A 15,932-nucleotide genomic window follows, 5' to 3' on the forward strand; every position below is an offset into this window, starting at 1 on the left:
GTATAACCTAAAGGAACTCGGAAAGCCAGGCATAAGACCATGATAAGAGTAAGGTTCTTGAATAAAAGCAACAGAAACATTGTTTACCTCCATATTCAAAACAAGTTGCTGAGTAGCAGCCTTACATCTATGTAAATTAATTTGAACAAATTTTAAAATAAAATTATGACTATTATCCATAATTTGTTCTTGCTATATTTTGACTTCTTATAAATTCAGGACAAGAGCAACTTTCAGAAAAAGGCAAATGGCTTACAATTAATTTTTTTTTCTCATCTTTTATTTTTTGATTGCGTCTAATGCAATTGATACAGACTTTCAAATTCTTATGTGGGCAATTTTTACTTTCATGTTCACGTGCACAGAAATAACAAGCACGTAGATTTTTACAATGTTCAGCACGGTGATTATATCCTAAACAATTAAAACACCGATTAATTACGACAAAATCATCCACCGTACAGATGCTCCAAGAAATTTTTTAGTCTACATTCCTGTAAAATACCTCTACGCATGTCTGGATGCACCTCAACAACTAAATGTCTCGTATTTTGAAATTTCCTTAACGTAAATCGAATTCGAGATTCAGTCCATTTATTTTCAGAGGCGATAACATCTGGATTTTGATTTTTTAAAACATCGAGAACATCCTCATCCCTTATCTCATTAGGGACATTTTTTATTAAAATCGTAGGATTCCTTCGTTTGGAAGGAAAGGTAGTTAATTCCGGTGATTTTACTTGAATTTCAGTTTGTATCCTTTTTAAATCATTTTCAGGGGGGCATTCTATCAATACCTTGCCATTTCCAATATTTTTTAGATTGAGAATACCCACTTTTTTCTCTACAGGATTAATTTGTAATTTAAGAATCTTCTTAATATCCTCTGACGAACGATTTTCCGAAGAAATGACAAGACCACAACTTAAAGAATTTTGTTTTGCATTCTCCACAGGAGATGGCAGCACAGCACTAGCATACGTTGGTTTTACGAAAATGTCTTTAAGACTTTCTCTACAAGCTTCACGGTAACCCAACGACTTAATACGTTAAAAATTCTTAGTAATCAAACACTTTAACTCACACATTGCATGCCTTGCCTTTTCACGAATATTCTGGTTCATATTACACTTTGACTCAATAGCCGTTTCAAGTTTATCATAGCAACATTTAAGCGCACTATAAAACACATCATCGTCTTCGTCCATCTTGGCATTCTTTTGCTTCGTAGCACTACTCAAAGAAGTAAACAAATCGTTAAGCTAGGGTTAACTATACCGAAATCTTGCAAGAGCCATAATATTAACAATACTTCTTTTAACTTGAAACAAATTGCACAAATATAAAGCAGAGCACTTGCACAAATAAAATTATACACAATAAATAGTTTACACACATTAATTATCGCAAAATAAAGATGAAAATCAGAGCTCAAGAAAACACACACAGCAATGGCGCGAGCATGCGCAGTTCGTCTGAGGAAACTTATTTAATCAGCATTCAATTTGAAGCTAAAATATAAAATAAGCCTTTAAGGGGTCTCATACAGTGGATGGACAAAAATATGGAAGCACCTTGTGAAATGCATGTTTGGAAAGAAAGATTGATTTTAATGAAATGTGTAGGTGGCGCTGGCGTTTTTGACTACTGACGCCACCTGTACAACTTCTTAAATGTTCTAAACAGTTCAGTTGTTGTCGGAGTACTGTTATGTGAGGTTGTCATTGCATTATGTCAGAGTTAACAGACTTCGAACGTGGGCAAATTGTTGGAGCACGTATGGGAGGTGCTTCCGTAAGCAAGGTAGCCGAGGTGTTTAGTGTTTCAAGAGGTACTGTATCGAAGATTTATTCCGCATATTTGAAAAGCGGAAAAACATCATCTGCTAAATCACAGCGCGGACGAAAGTGTGTCCTGAGTGATCGTGACAGACGATCATTAAGGGCAATTGTGACGAAAAATAAGAAGACCACAGCTGCAAAAGTTACTGCTGAAATGAATGTTGTGTTACCGAACCCTGTGAGTACCAAAACAATTAGAAAGGAGCTTCATAAACAGGGAATTGCTGGCCGCGCTGCAATTGAGAAGTCATTCATTAGTGATGCTAATGCCCGTAACAGGAAAACGTGGTGTTTAAGTCATAAAGCCTGGACTATAATGCAGTGGAAGCGAGTTATATGGTCTAACGAGTCTTCTTTCACATTGTTTCCCACTTCTGGCCGAGTTTACGTTTAGAGAACGCCATCTCTAGCCTATAATACAGACTGCTTGTTGCCAAGAGTGAAACATGGCGGGCTTCTGTTATGGTTTGGGCAGCCATATCATGGTTATCTGCTAGCCCCATGATAACTGTGTCAGGGCACATGACTGCCAAGACTTATGTGAACATTTTGACCGATCAAGTTCATCCCATGGTACAAACTTTGTTCACCGATGGTGATGGTGTCTTCCAAGACGACAAAGCCCCTGTTCACACAGCTCACATTGTCCAGGACTGGTTTTCTGAGCATGAGGATGAGTTGTCCCATCTACCCTGGCCACCACAGTCACCAGACCTGAATATTATCGAACCTTTGTGGTATACATTGGAACGGAAAGTGCGTTCTCGTTATCCACTGCCAACATCGTTATCTGAACTTGCCACCGTTTTGCAGGAAGAATGGTATAATATTCCCTTGGCAAACATACAGGAACTGTATTTATCCATTCCGAGAAGACTGCAAGCTGTTTTGGATGCCAACGGGTTTCCTACACCATATTAAGCAAAGAAACATGTTTTTTTAAAGGTGTTTCCATATTTTTGTCCAACCCCTGTACATAAAATCTCAAAAAAAAAAAAAAAAGTGATTTTTCAAATTTTGGCTCATTTTAAAGCTAATTTTTTTCTGCTTATTTTGACACCACTCCCAACGATATAACTGCAGTAGTTTTTTTCCCTATGACCAAATATAAAAAATCAGTCAGGTGCCATTTTGTTGATTTATAGGGCTGACGCAGCTGGCGTCAGCAATGAGGCTGTCTGTTTGGGTTTCAATGGATATCAACACGGATTTTTTGTAAACATTTTTTGCACAACTTAACTCGTTTTATAATTTGTATTTTTGCTTGAGTTTTTTCTAAGCTGTGTGTTGAAATCTTATTCCAGCTTTGGATTAGCGTGAGCTTGTAAGCCTAATTGTCTACAAGCTCTTTTGCGATTTCTAAATTTCTTTTGACTTTTTTGAAGGTGTTTTTATTATAACATTGCAGTTTTTGTTTAGTATTTTTATCACCTGATAATTATGGAAAATTGTGAGGAAGATGTAAAAAATAAAAGATCTTCTGGTACTCGACCAAAGAAAAGAAAGTTCCAGGGAAATCAGCATAATGTTATAATGAATAAGAAGTGTGGTGTTAGTTCGTTTAAAAAATTAAATAGTGACACTGTTTTGCCACCAAGACATAAAGATAATTTAGAGCCTAATTTTAGTGGTTATAGATTATTTGATTTGGATATCCTATTTCAATTTATTGAAAATAATTTATGTTGTAAAATTTGTAAAGGTGATGTTCATTTAAGTGAACCATTTCATCATGATTTAAGCTCAAAATTTGAGTTACTATGCTCAAAGTCAACTATGCTCGACAACACATGCTGCGGAAAGATCAATGAAGAAAGCTGCGCAAACAGAAGCAGTTCTTTCAAATTCGTCGTTAAATGTGACTGTAAGTGGAGACGGTACGTGGAAGACTCGAGGACATACGTCTTTGGTTGGAGTCTGTTCCGTAATAGGGTCAGAAAGCAACAAAGTAATCGATACAAAAGTACTGTCTTTATATTGCAAAGGTTGCGAGTCATTTCAAGGAAATGACGTAAGTGAACACAAGGCCTGTTTGAAGAATCATCTTGGTTCTTCAGGAAAAATGGAAGTGAATGGAATGGTAAACATTTTTTCACGTTCCATGGAAAAAAGAGGTGTAAAATATACTTCTTATATTGGTGACGGTGATGCAAAACCTTTTGCAGGTATAACTGACGCCAAACCATATGGTTCATTAAATATAGAAAAAATTCAGTGTGTTGGACATATTCAAAAACGAATGGGAACAAGTCTACGCAAATTAAAACTTGAAAGAAAAAAAGTAAAATTAAATGACGGTAAACCTCTTTCTGGGAAAGGGAGACTAACAGATAAATTAATAAATGAAATAACTTCGTATTATGGTAATGCGATTGGAGAATAAAATGAGCCTGTTAGTGATATGAGAGAAGCCATTTGTGCAATTTACTACCACAAAATATCGAGTGATGAAAAGCTGATTCATGACTTTTGTCCTACAAATGAAACCACATGGTGGAAATACAATAAAGCTAAGCAAAATAAAACTGATTATAAGCATATAAATTCTGTACCAGTCGCTGTAATGGAGGCAATAAAGCCAGTTTTTATAGATTTGTCACAACCTTCGTTATTGAGACGTTGCCTTGGCGGCAATACACAAAATAATAATGAATCATTTAATTCTTTAATTTGGAAATTTTGTCCAAAGACATGTGGTGCTGGTAGTAGGATAGTTCAAATTGCTGTAAATGAAGCAGTAATTGCTTTTAACGAAAGGTCTGTTGGTAGACATTCTGTAATGAATGAGCTACAGTTTTTTAGAAGTAAGTTTTCTATTGAAGATTTTTACAAATTGATAACAAGAGAATAGATAACGCAGAAAAGAAATGCTTGTCAGATTCACGATGTTCCTATCTACACTCCGAAAACAGAGGCGAAACAAAGTACTTCCATACCTAGCAGAGCAACAGAAAATCTCCAAAAACTGTCGTAATCCAAGAGAGCAGGCATTATTGCAGCGCGTTTGAGTAATGAATGCCGAAAATTTGTAGACTTGTAATTCCCACTCGAGATAATATGTGGTAATACCTTCTGCAAAACACATCTAAGAAACTCCTTGACATCACGTTTAATTACATTTAAAGTACTTACATTTTTTAACAAATAAATTAGTATAAACTGAATTAACTTCTTCGATACATTTTGATTTACGTCTTTATCGTCGTCATTCTTTAAATCTTTTTAATGAGTGTTTACTCATCTAGTTGCCAACTGACAAAACAAAAAATAAAACATTAAAAGAATTATACGCTGAGCAATCTGTACGTCCTCTGTTATTCAACACTGGCACTACACACACACACACATATATATATATATATATATATATTATATGTATATTATAGTATATTATGGTATTTATGTTATATATATAATATCATAAAGAGCAGGTTATGCATTTTAATTATTAACATTTTAACGAAAGAGGAGCAAACTGACACGGTAAGGTGAAGGCAAAAATTGGAAAAATTTATTCTTTGAGTTTTACGTCAAGGTATGCATTTTCACTTTGGTTGAAAATTCTAAAATCAAATTTTTGAATACAAGCATAGATTCGCAAAGAAGAAAAGTAATGTAAAATTATACATAACCCACTCTAACAAATAATACAATCTAAAACATTTTCGAATTGCTAGCGAGCAGTTTTTTCGTTCTGTTTCGCGGTATAAATATTTGAAAATGAAAAAACAAACGTAGATGCTTGTAAAGTTTTGCACTTTTTTAAAATATACTGCTCTGCTTCTTTGAGGCAAAGCGGTAAAAACAAAAATTAGTAGGTTTGATGTGTAGGAACGGTTTTCCTTAGAACGATATTGGCTGCTTTACCTGCAGTATGTCTCGGAACTTTAATTTGTAACGTCAGTGAAAAATTCAATTCATTTAAAATTGCCGGAAAATCCTAATCTAGACTTATTGTTTCAAAAATGAATTATGGTGTTGGTGTATTAAGAATACGGCAAAGCACACTAGGGCTATCTGCCTAAGGGGAGGGATGCCTTTCGTGGAGGACTTTCTAAGGGAAACTGGCTCGTATACACGTTACACATGGGGAAAACCACGAAAACGCCCATGCAACCTCGGACCGAATTACTAGTGTTCAGCGATTTTAGCGCTCGGCCGCTGGTGAGCTCAAAAATGAATTAAGCTGTACATAAGACTGATTTACATTCAGGAATTTAAATTAATTAACAACTGCCAATTGTTGTTGAAATAAAGATTGATAATGACAAGAATCTTCAATAAGATTCAAATTCTGTAGCTTGCTCTTCTTTGACTAACTTGCAGGTTAGGCTAGAAGCAGAAGCATTACATAAATTATCGTAAATAAAACTAAGCCCCCTTACCAAAAATTTCTCATTTGCTGAAGAATGACTCAAATTTATTTTTTATTATCAATTACAAGATTAAAATATCAATTATAAGATTTAAATAATTGTGCTAAAAACGGGTGTGCATAAGAAACGAGTTAATCAACTCAGTTAGTTTAGTTAACTGATGACTATATAGACGGGTGTGTATAAAAATTGAATTAATCAACTCATTTCAGTTAACTTAATAGTGGAAATTAATATTGATAATTTAACATTTTTACAAAATAAATTGAAAAAAAGCAATAACTTAAAAAATACAGAACCAATGGAAGAAAACCTTCTATATTTTCCGGAGCCCAATATTGGTAAACGAATGTCCGAAATAAATTAATTTACAACATATAAGTGCTAATTTTGATATGAACTGTGTATGAACTATCATTTTCTACACAGTGAATTATTTTTTACCTATAACATATTATGAACAGAGGTACTTTAAAAGCTTTCTTCGATTATTTAAGTAAGTAATTACGAATTGAAATCTGCATTTAGGTCATAACAGTTGCTATTAAAGGCTCGCCATATGGACACGTGCATAATTAAAATAGGCCTTTCATTTGGAAGCTTCAAGGAAGTTCAATATTTGAAATCTTGAATCAATGAAGCTTTAGCTCCTATTGACCTATTCGCAAGTAATTAGTTTCCTCAACTTTATACTGCCAAAAGAGACATTAATTAAATGTATAGTTCAGATAAAACTGTACGTTAAACTGATGTATCAAATCAGCATCGCTCCCTATATTATTGCACGGACAAACTGTGCACTAGTATAAACTAGGGAAAATAGACAATTGAAAATTCATCTCCTTCTTTACACTCTGCAAACGAATATAGAGTAAGTACAGAAGACACTATTCGACGTGACTCTTTCTGTAACTGGTTACTGTTTCTCAGAATACCTCATATCAGAAAAGTTCCTGTTACGAAAGTGGCTTGAAGCTTTACAAAAACTAAATTTGAGCTGTTTTTATTTTGAAAAGACGTTAAGATGTCAAATTATTGTTAAAGCTACTTTTATTTCTACTAAGTCCCACCTTCATTGCACTGTGTTTCACGCATCGTGTATTGAATATTTAGCGAAATTCGATGGGGCATTTTCTGTAATTTTGTAAGAAATTTTAAAAAATTATCATAATTCTGATGCTCATGAACTTAAAATTATGGGAAGAGCCGCCTCTTCTGTCCTTCGTTGGAGATCTGGCTGTCACTATGCCGTAGCGACTCTCAAGCTTAGACATGAATTTACCATGAATTTATTCGCACATACACACATATATGTATATGTGCGCGCGTGTATACACATTAAAAAATGACGCAAAAATTTTAAAATTGGCTTTTATGTAATGTAACAAGATTTCGATAGTAATTACAGTATAGACCCTATCAGTGATTAAATGTATCCATATGAAAAACATTCAGCAGTAATGTATATATTTCAGAAGCTTTCACACTTTTCCCCAAGCATATAAATATAGGATAATTTTTGCATTACTCTTTTCCATTACTTCGTTCAAGTAAGAGAGACATATATAAATACATGACTCCGATACTGACATTCCTTTCATTTACAGTGAGGACTTGATTATTGGTGTCGTGAATAATCGAAGTGATTTTAATGATGATAACAAGCTGATAGGTCTTTGGGAGGATGGCTCCTAGGGTGGCTTTCCAGACTTTGGAACTGAAGTTATAATAGCAATCATCCACGGCGATGAAAAGTGGCCAAGGTGTAGCATTGCACTGATCATTGAGACAAGTTTCAGCAACATGAGAACCAGATGTTTTTGATTATCTTGTTAGATATTTTGTCCAGTCAAGGATTCTTCTTAACTTGGAAGTTTCTCGATCTAGCCGTAGACCTTTGATCGTTTGACAGGAGGAAAGTTGTTTGTGCGTGGCTTTGAGAGGTATTGTGTTAGTGTGCTGGTGACCATGTGTTCCGTTGGAGGGTGGGAGATGCTCTTTATGCAGAATTGAGAAGCATAGTGATAAGCTAGTGACTCAGCCTTCTCAATTTCGGTGGAGGCGTTCCTTGTCGGCCATTTAAGGGCGGAATATTGGTGTAGCATCTCTTTAATTTTGCAGTCGCCTTCCAGACTGAGCTTTTCTCAGCTGAAGGAGAAGAGATATATGTGGCCCAGTCGTGTCGAGAGCTTGTCAGTCACTACATATGTGTTGTATATGTTTCTACTATTCTTATTTCAGAGACCGTGAATGACTGATTACCCATTTACACACCTGCTTGATCGGGAAGTCATGAGAGCGATGTGTGGTCTGAGAGCAGTGCCCTGAATATGTATTTTCCCCCTTTTTCTTAATTTTTTAAAAATTATTTATAGATTATTATTATTATCAGTTAGTAATACAGAAAACGTGGATCTTTAACATCAGTTATTATCTGATGGCTTTTTTACTGTCTGAATCAATCGAAAGTACTAAACGATCCAGAAATCTACACTGAATTAAAAAAATATATCCAATCCATTCGTGGCATATTTACGACTAAAGAAGATAGCGAAAGTCTGATATTCAGTATTATAACTCCTGAATTAAAGTAACATGATTTTTTTTGTGCATTATATTTTTTCGACTGACCGGTTTAAAAAACAGAAAGGGAATTAAAAACTGATAAATCTAACAAATGAGAAAAAAAAAATTTTTTTTTCACATTCCAGAGTTCGTTCGTCAAACGTGTGTTGATGTATTATACTTTTTAATGCTATTCGAATATTATTTTTTTTTCAACTGTACATTTTCATCTAACTGACATTTTGGATCACGATCGTTGTAAATTTTCGCGGTTAGTTGCTTCATATTTTCTGAATCTCTCCTTTACTCAAAAACGTCGGTTTCAGTTACTAAGAGGCAGGGTGTGAGCAAAAGTGGGAAATAACAGAACTAGAAATATTGTGCAATCAAATGGTGCATTAAAAAAAAACTCTTTCCCTCCCTTAACTCCTTTAAAGAAGTCTTTCCCGGAAACGAATCCATCAAAGAACAATACATATTCTTTGAATCCGTGATGTTAACAAAAGGGAAGACCATTAAAATAGTTTCTGCGACAGACATTATTTTAATGGTTTAGAAATATTAGAAAAGTAAACTTTCTGCCTAAAACCAGAGTGGAAATACAAGGGATGTATTCGAATACTACTTGTATAAAACTTCTATCTTGGAAAACTTAAGATGTCAATCTATTCCAGGCGAAAGGAAAGCGGTAAAAAACAGAACTAGAAATATTGGCATAGCCTTAAAACTGCTTATAAAATTCAGTCGCGAATATCATTTAAGCAACAAGAAACGTTGTTCTCTGGTAGTAATAATAATAACTCCATAATGAGATCAATACATTATTCATTGCAATGACTGATATTTAAAAGTAATATTTGTTTCTGAATATATACATATATGATAGTAAATAAAAAAAAATAATATGTCAATAAATTTATTCTATAACCTGGCATATTTTTCCTCACAATAAGCTTCATTTTTACTTTAAAATATAATCTCGCAAATTTAAAGTATAAAATATAAGAATTTGATGAAGGAGAACTATGAACACAGTATAAGGTATTCTCCCACCTTCCTTATTGAGCCTTCGTGATGTAGTGGTCTGGACGCTCAGTGCGTAATTGGGTGGTCCGCAGTTCGATTCCCAGCGTAGGCGTTGCTAATTTTTCAACTTTCCTGCTTCCAAATTACCTAATATCTCTACAGTGGCGCCCGAACTAAAAGGGTGTTGGATGATGATTCTCCTCACCCAGGAATTGCCGATTGGGTCCCCTAAAAACTCCTGTCGCCCTTTAAAAGGGGAGATTATATAACGCATTTCCCCCACCTTCTTAGTGAGCCTTCGTGGTGCCTAAAAACTGCTTATAAAATGTGTGGCCTGCACGCTCAGCGCGTAAGTGGTTGGTTCGCGGTTCGATTCGCGGCCAAGGCGTTGTTTGTTTTTCATCTTTCCTGCTTCCAAATTACCTAATGTCTCTACAACAGGATAGGCAAAATGTGACGTAGAAGATAAATTAAATATCTATTATTTCACGCAAAGACAACATCTATCTTCTTTAAATTATAACAAAGCTACAAAAGTTCGTAAAATTTATTAGCTAGATATAATTTTAAGTTATACCGACATTATCGAAAAAGTTAAACGAAAATTTAAATTGAATAGAATTAGAAATAAATTAAATAGAAGATAAGAACAAAACAAGGAGAAAGAAGAATAAAAGACGAAGAGAGAAGAATAAAAGAAGATAAGAATAGAGAATAAATTAAATAGAAGTGCTTTTATTAAGTTTAAATCTCTCCTTTGGTTAATCAATAGTAAACTGATTAAATGTGAAAAATTGAATAAAGATCTTATACTTTTACAAAATGACAACGCCCTAAGAAACAGCTCTTCCTGAGTGCGCGTGGAAGCTAAAAGAAAGATCTTATATTTCATGCAGTGGCAACACTCACCAGCTTTACTCATCCATCAATATTTTTAAGCACATACATGTTTACAAATTCTGTTTTTCTAATACAGGCTTTTATCTTTAAGTTTAAAAAAATACATCTCCTATGAGGTCTAATAATAACAACAAACATGAACAAATAATTTGCAAGCAAAATATATGCTAGCGAAATTCTTAGTTTTAACTGATTGTGGCAAAGCATGTGAGAGGTATTTGCCTGAAGGAAGAGATAACTTTATAAAAGTCTTCAGGGATTTAAACTGGTTCATGCTGTACTCGAAAAAAAAAAAAAATGAAAATGCCATGTAGTCAATCTCGAAATTCGATGCGGACTAAACAAATAGTGTCCAGAGGTCGTACCCACTTGTGCACCATTATGCTGCTGTTGGGAATTAAATCGACTTTCTCTATTTCTGGAAATTTCATTTTAGAATCTCCACATCCCCTGCATTTTTTATTCTTGATCGTGCAATTTACGTAAATACTTGCTTATATGTCTTTGTTGTTAAGTAAAGTTTATCATTAATAATTCAGTTATGTTTAGTTCTTTGTGAAAATGTTCCGGGGGTCATTGAACATTTATCTATATGATGACTATAAATTAATTATTTCTTCATCGATTGAAAAACGGTCTGTTTTCTTCCAAATAACTGAGTAAACAGGGATTTCTGTATACAGTATTCAATGACTTTTTATCCCGCTAATAAGAGAAATTTCTTCCTTAGTAAAATATACCAAAAACAAAAATGTGCATTAATATGGAAGATTATTCTGATGACGCGGGATGGATTTTTGCTCTTAATGGAAGCAGTAGGTACATACATTAATTGAAATCCATCTCATTCCACAACCAGATTTTAATAAATTTTTTAACAAAGTTATTGGTTTTTTAAAATTATTTCGGCATATTCATCTATTCGATTTAATTACATTTCTTGAGTAGAATATTTTAATTTTCACAATTTACAATCCTGTTTGTAATAAGTAGTCAGTCACACATACAAATTTCAAAATTCAGGCAAGTTGAAACCATTGTTGTCATTTCAGAAAGCAGGAATAAAACGTCATTAAAAATCCCACTTGATATAGGAAGACAAACAAAAGTTAATTTTGACATTATATATCTTTTTGACAAATCAGAAACTGTAACCAGCTTTTAATATGAAGTCTGAATACATAGTTTATTATATATATGATATGATTTATTAAAAATGAATTTTCCATTGCATTTCTGAATTTTTATTATTTTTAAAAAATTTTGGGATGTAATCAGCGACTGTGGATTAGACTTCCATTACTATAAAGTACCATAAGGCAAACAATTGTAAAAACATTTATCTCCATTCAACAAGCTTGCAAAATAGTATAAACTTGCTGTCTGACGATAAGGCTTCACTCAGAAGACTCTTCCGTAAAGTGCGCTTATTTTGTAACATTTTAACGGATTTTGATTAAGGAACTCAGCGATTTCAAGGCGAGCAATGGCAACACTGTACGAAAAAAAAACATTTTTTATCTCCAGCGCTAGAGACCGTTTATCGGAAATTCTATATGATAGAAGAAAAATATTCTCGTTTTAAACTTATTATGCGATATGACTATTGAATTGAAGTGTACAATCAGTACACTTCAAGCTAAGAACGTCAAACACAAACAATGCAAAGCGCATCTAAAGAGCGAAGCTAGCCGGAAAAATTACAGTACTCTTAACTCACTCATACATATCCCCCCTTTAAAGCGAAAACGGCGTGATGACAAAAAAGACTTTACGGCAAAAGCATTAGAGTAGAAAAAAGGTAATTTTATAGGTAAGATAAAAAATACGTAAATCAAAATTATGATATAAATTATGCAAATCTAAATTATAATTTAAGTTAGCAATAGTTCTTTATTCCCCCCTCTCTCTGCTCTAAAATAGTTATAAATTTTCTGGATTGCGTCATTTCTAGATCAAACCATCTCGTATGGATTGCGTAACTGTGACGACGTAGCTCTTCCGTAACTTGAACACAGATTTGCAAGAACTGAAACCTTTTGTCTCTCTTTAGCTATTGATATATAAAGAGGTTTTCTTTATCGTCGGGAACGTGACCAGTACAAAGTAGCAAAAGTGCTTGAAATGAAAAATAAAGATCAATATTTGCAAATATAATGTAACCACATTAACGGTGGTAGCAATAAAAAATGACTTTCAGTCACAGAAGAGTAAGATTGAATTTTTGATTCTCACTTTTAAGAATTGATCGCTATAAGAGTCACAGCGTTTTTACTTAGTAGGTAACTGATGGCTAATCCAAAAGTAAAAACGGCAAACGATTGCCAATGGTAATGTTATGGAAGTTTCAAATGTTTGGAGTGACTTCTATTTTAGAGTATAAATCAAGCAGATTTCTTTTGAAATGAATATCGCATAATGACTCTTCCTGTCTGAAACAGTTAAGAGTTAATAAAACCTTATTGTAATGAATTAGCTCTTTCCTTTTTCTATTATTGAGTGCTAGACTTTTTGATTCTTAGTACGAACCTTCGAAAACAAATGCACGTATAACATATCAATAATCACCGCTACAGGAGTAAAATTGCCATATTTATCATTCTCCCATTCTGTGTTAAGAATTCAACTGTCCGCGGTCCAAAAATTCCCATGAAGTTTTCTCGCAAAGCCAATTTTTTGGCTCGTATTGTAATAGTAGTGCAGAGAAAGCGAAAATGTTTTAAGTCTTTCTTTCGTTGACAAAATTTCCGTAATCTTCTGTGTTGTCTCACCTGGACTTGCATTTTGTCAAACTATTTTAAATCGCTTTAGAGGCAACGCTCGAGAGCCGGTGCGCGTGCGCACGATAATTACACCGATCACCTAATAATGGAGTAAGAAACCTCAGTTCTGATCAATTTTATTTTTACGTCACGCGATCGCAAGTTAGTAGTTGCGTTGATTTATCATGCTAAAATATGTCCTCAGAATGTAGTGCACCGCCATTCCTGTTATTTTCAAAGCATGTGACTAATAGCACTCAACGTTAACCCTTTGTTGCATCATGTCCACTCTAGTAGACAAAAGTTTAAATTTGTTTAATCTTCTGTAAATGCCTTAACAGATTACATTCCTGTGTTTATTCATTCTATATTATTAGAACTTGCATCTGTCGATCATAGATGGTTGTATAGCATCAAAGTAAAGCAATGGTATGTGGAAATTGGCTGCTACTTCTGTTTCCAATTTAGTACAATTTCTCATAGTAAACATTATATAATATTGCTTACATTTTTTTATACTGCCATGTTTTATTCATAATTAGTAATTTTAGATATATTATTTTAAATGTCCATTTGAGAAACTCGTGGAGTGGGTAGATAAAGATCTACCGAAAAGAGTGAATTGAAACTCAAATGTAGCGCTTATCAAGCCAAAGCACCACTGGAAATTTTTATGTTTGGCGAGGAATTTCTAGAACATTTGACATTTGAATCCAATAGGTACAGGTTACAAAATCGTAGCAAAATGAATTCCATCACAATCGACGAAATGAAGGTATTTTGGGGGATCTGCATGTACATGTCAGTTGTAGATTTACCATTTAGAAGATGGTAATGATCACTGGAAACAAGGCAGGAAATGATTTCAAATGCAATGACCGAAATTCGTTGGGAACAGATTTGTATGCATGTACGTATATGCATGCTGTCCTCTGTTGTGAACAAACTGTAGCAATTATTTAAACCAAAATTTGAATAAAATTAATTTTTTTATTATTACTAAGGTTAAGTATAATATATTATAAGGTTAAGTATATTAAAATGTTTGCATTTTACATTTTCGTTTAACTTCTCTAGCGGCCGAGCGGTAAAGTCGCTGAACACTGGTAGTTCGGTCCGATTGGTTTTCCCCATGTGTAACGTGTATACAAGCCACTTTCCCTTATAAAGTCCTCCCCAATGTGCTCCAAAAATGTGATCTTTAATAAATAATTAATATTATATTGATATGAATACGCAGAACTTTAATAACAAAAAGACCAAAAAAATGTTTTGTCAAGCCGAACTGCTGTGATTAACTGAGAAAAGACTGAAAAGAACACAAAAATGTATGCCAATACTTAACGTTGCATTGTGAATTCAAACATGTACTGCTATGCTGCTGTTAAATTTTTGTAATTTTCCGTTGAATTGCATATGGCGTAAATGCGAAGAAAATGCTGTTTCATAATAAAGCTTAAAAGAAAAAAAAAAGAAAAAAAAAAAAAGAAAAAGGTCAGTAGGAGTGAGTGTAGCAGCAGACTGGTAAACTGCGAAGTCAGCAAAAGCGTAAAAATCCATAACAAACACTTTTGGGCAATCGTTAAGTTTTTGAAAATTTACAGATATTTTTTTAAAAAATTTATTTGTCCTTGAATTTAGACACAGGTTTACAACCGGAAAGTAGTTTTTTTTGTTTGCAGTAGGATCTGGAAGACCATTAAGCGATATTCGATAACTGAAATATCGTCTGTAATAGCCTTACTATGTCTCGCTAATTTTCTAACGGATATTACGTACTGGAAACGTGTTTCAGAAGAATGCATCTTTATTTAATTTTTTTCATTTTTTGAGAATGCGAATTTTCGTTTGGAAGGAATTGGCATCTTTTCGTCTTTCAATAGTCAATGCATTTTTAAGATGTTTGAACAATATTTAGTATGTTATCCTGCAAACGGTAAACGCGCTCTTCTTACGACACATGCGGTTAACACACGGTATTTCATAAGTGCATATTTTCATAACTGTAAAATCATGGCTAATTCCTACAGAAAATAAAAATCGCACACTATTTAAGATACAATATTTAGATCTGTTGTGAAAAGTACAACTGTATAAAGTGTACGGTACATTACACGTTTCTTCGGAAGTGTTTTCTCAAACACTTTGAACAAAATATTTACATGACAGATATTTTTACTTTGATGAGCAATGCGCTTTTATAATTTATAATGAAATTAATATCTGTAGTACGAAGACAGTAAAATTCCGTGCAATATCATATCAGTCCATTTTCTAATTTCTCCGATGCACAGTCTCGCGAGCTGGAGAAAAAAATTTCCCGTGCGCGAGACTGTACATCGGAGAAATTAGAAAATAGACTGGTATGATTTTTTTCCTTACAATGTTGCCCTTACTCGCTTTGAAATCGTTGAGTTTGTTAATCAAAAATTCGTTAAAATTTTAGGAAATATGAAATACAT

This window comes from Stegodyphus dumicola, chromosome 4, assembly GCF_044657685.1.
Source record: "Stegodyphus dumicola isolate Sdum_Otavi_A_Nest chromosome 4, ASM4465768v1".
Classification (NCBI taxonomy): domain Eukaryota; kingdom Metazoa; phylum Arthropoda; class Arachnida; order Araneae; family Eresidae; genus Stegodyphus; species Stegodyphus dumicola.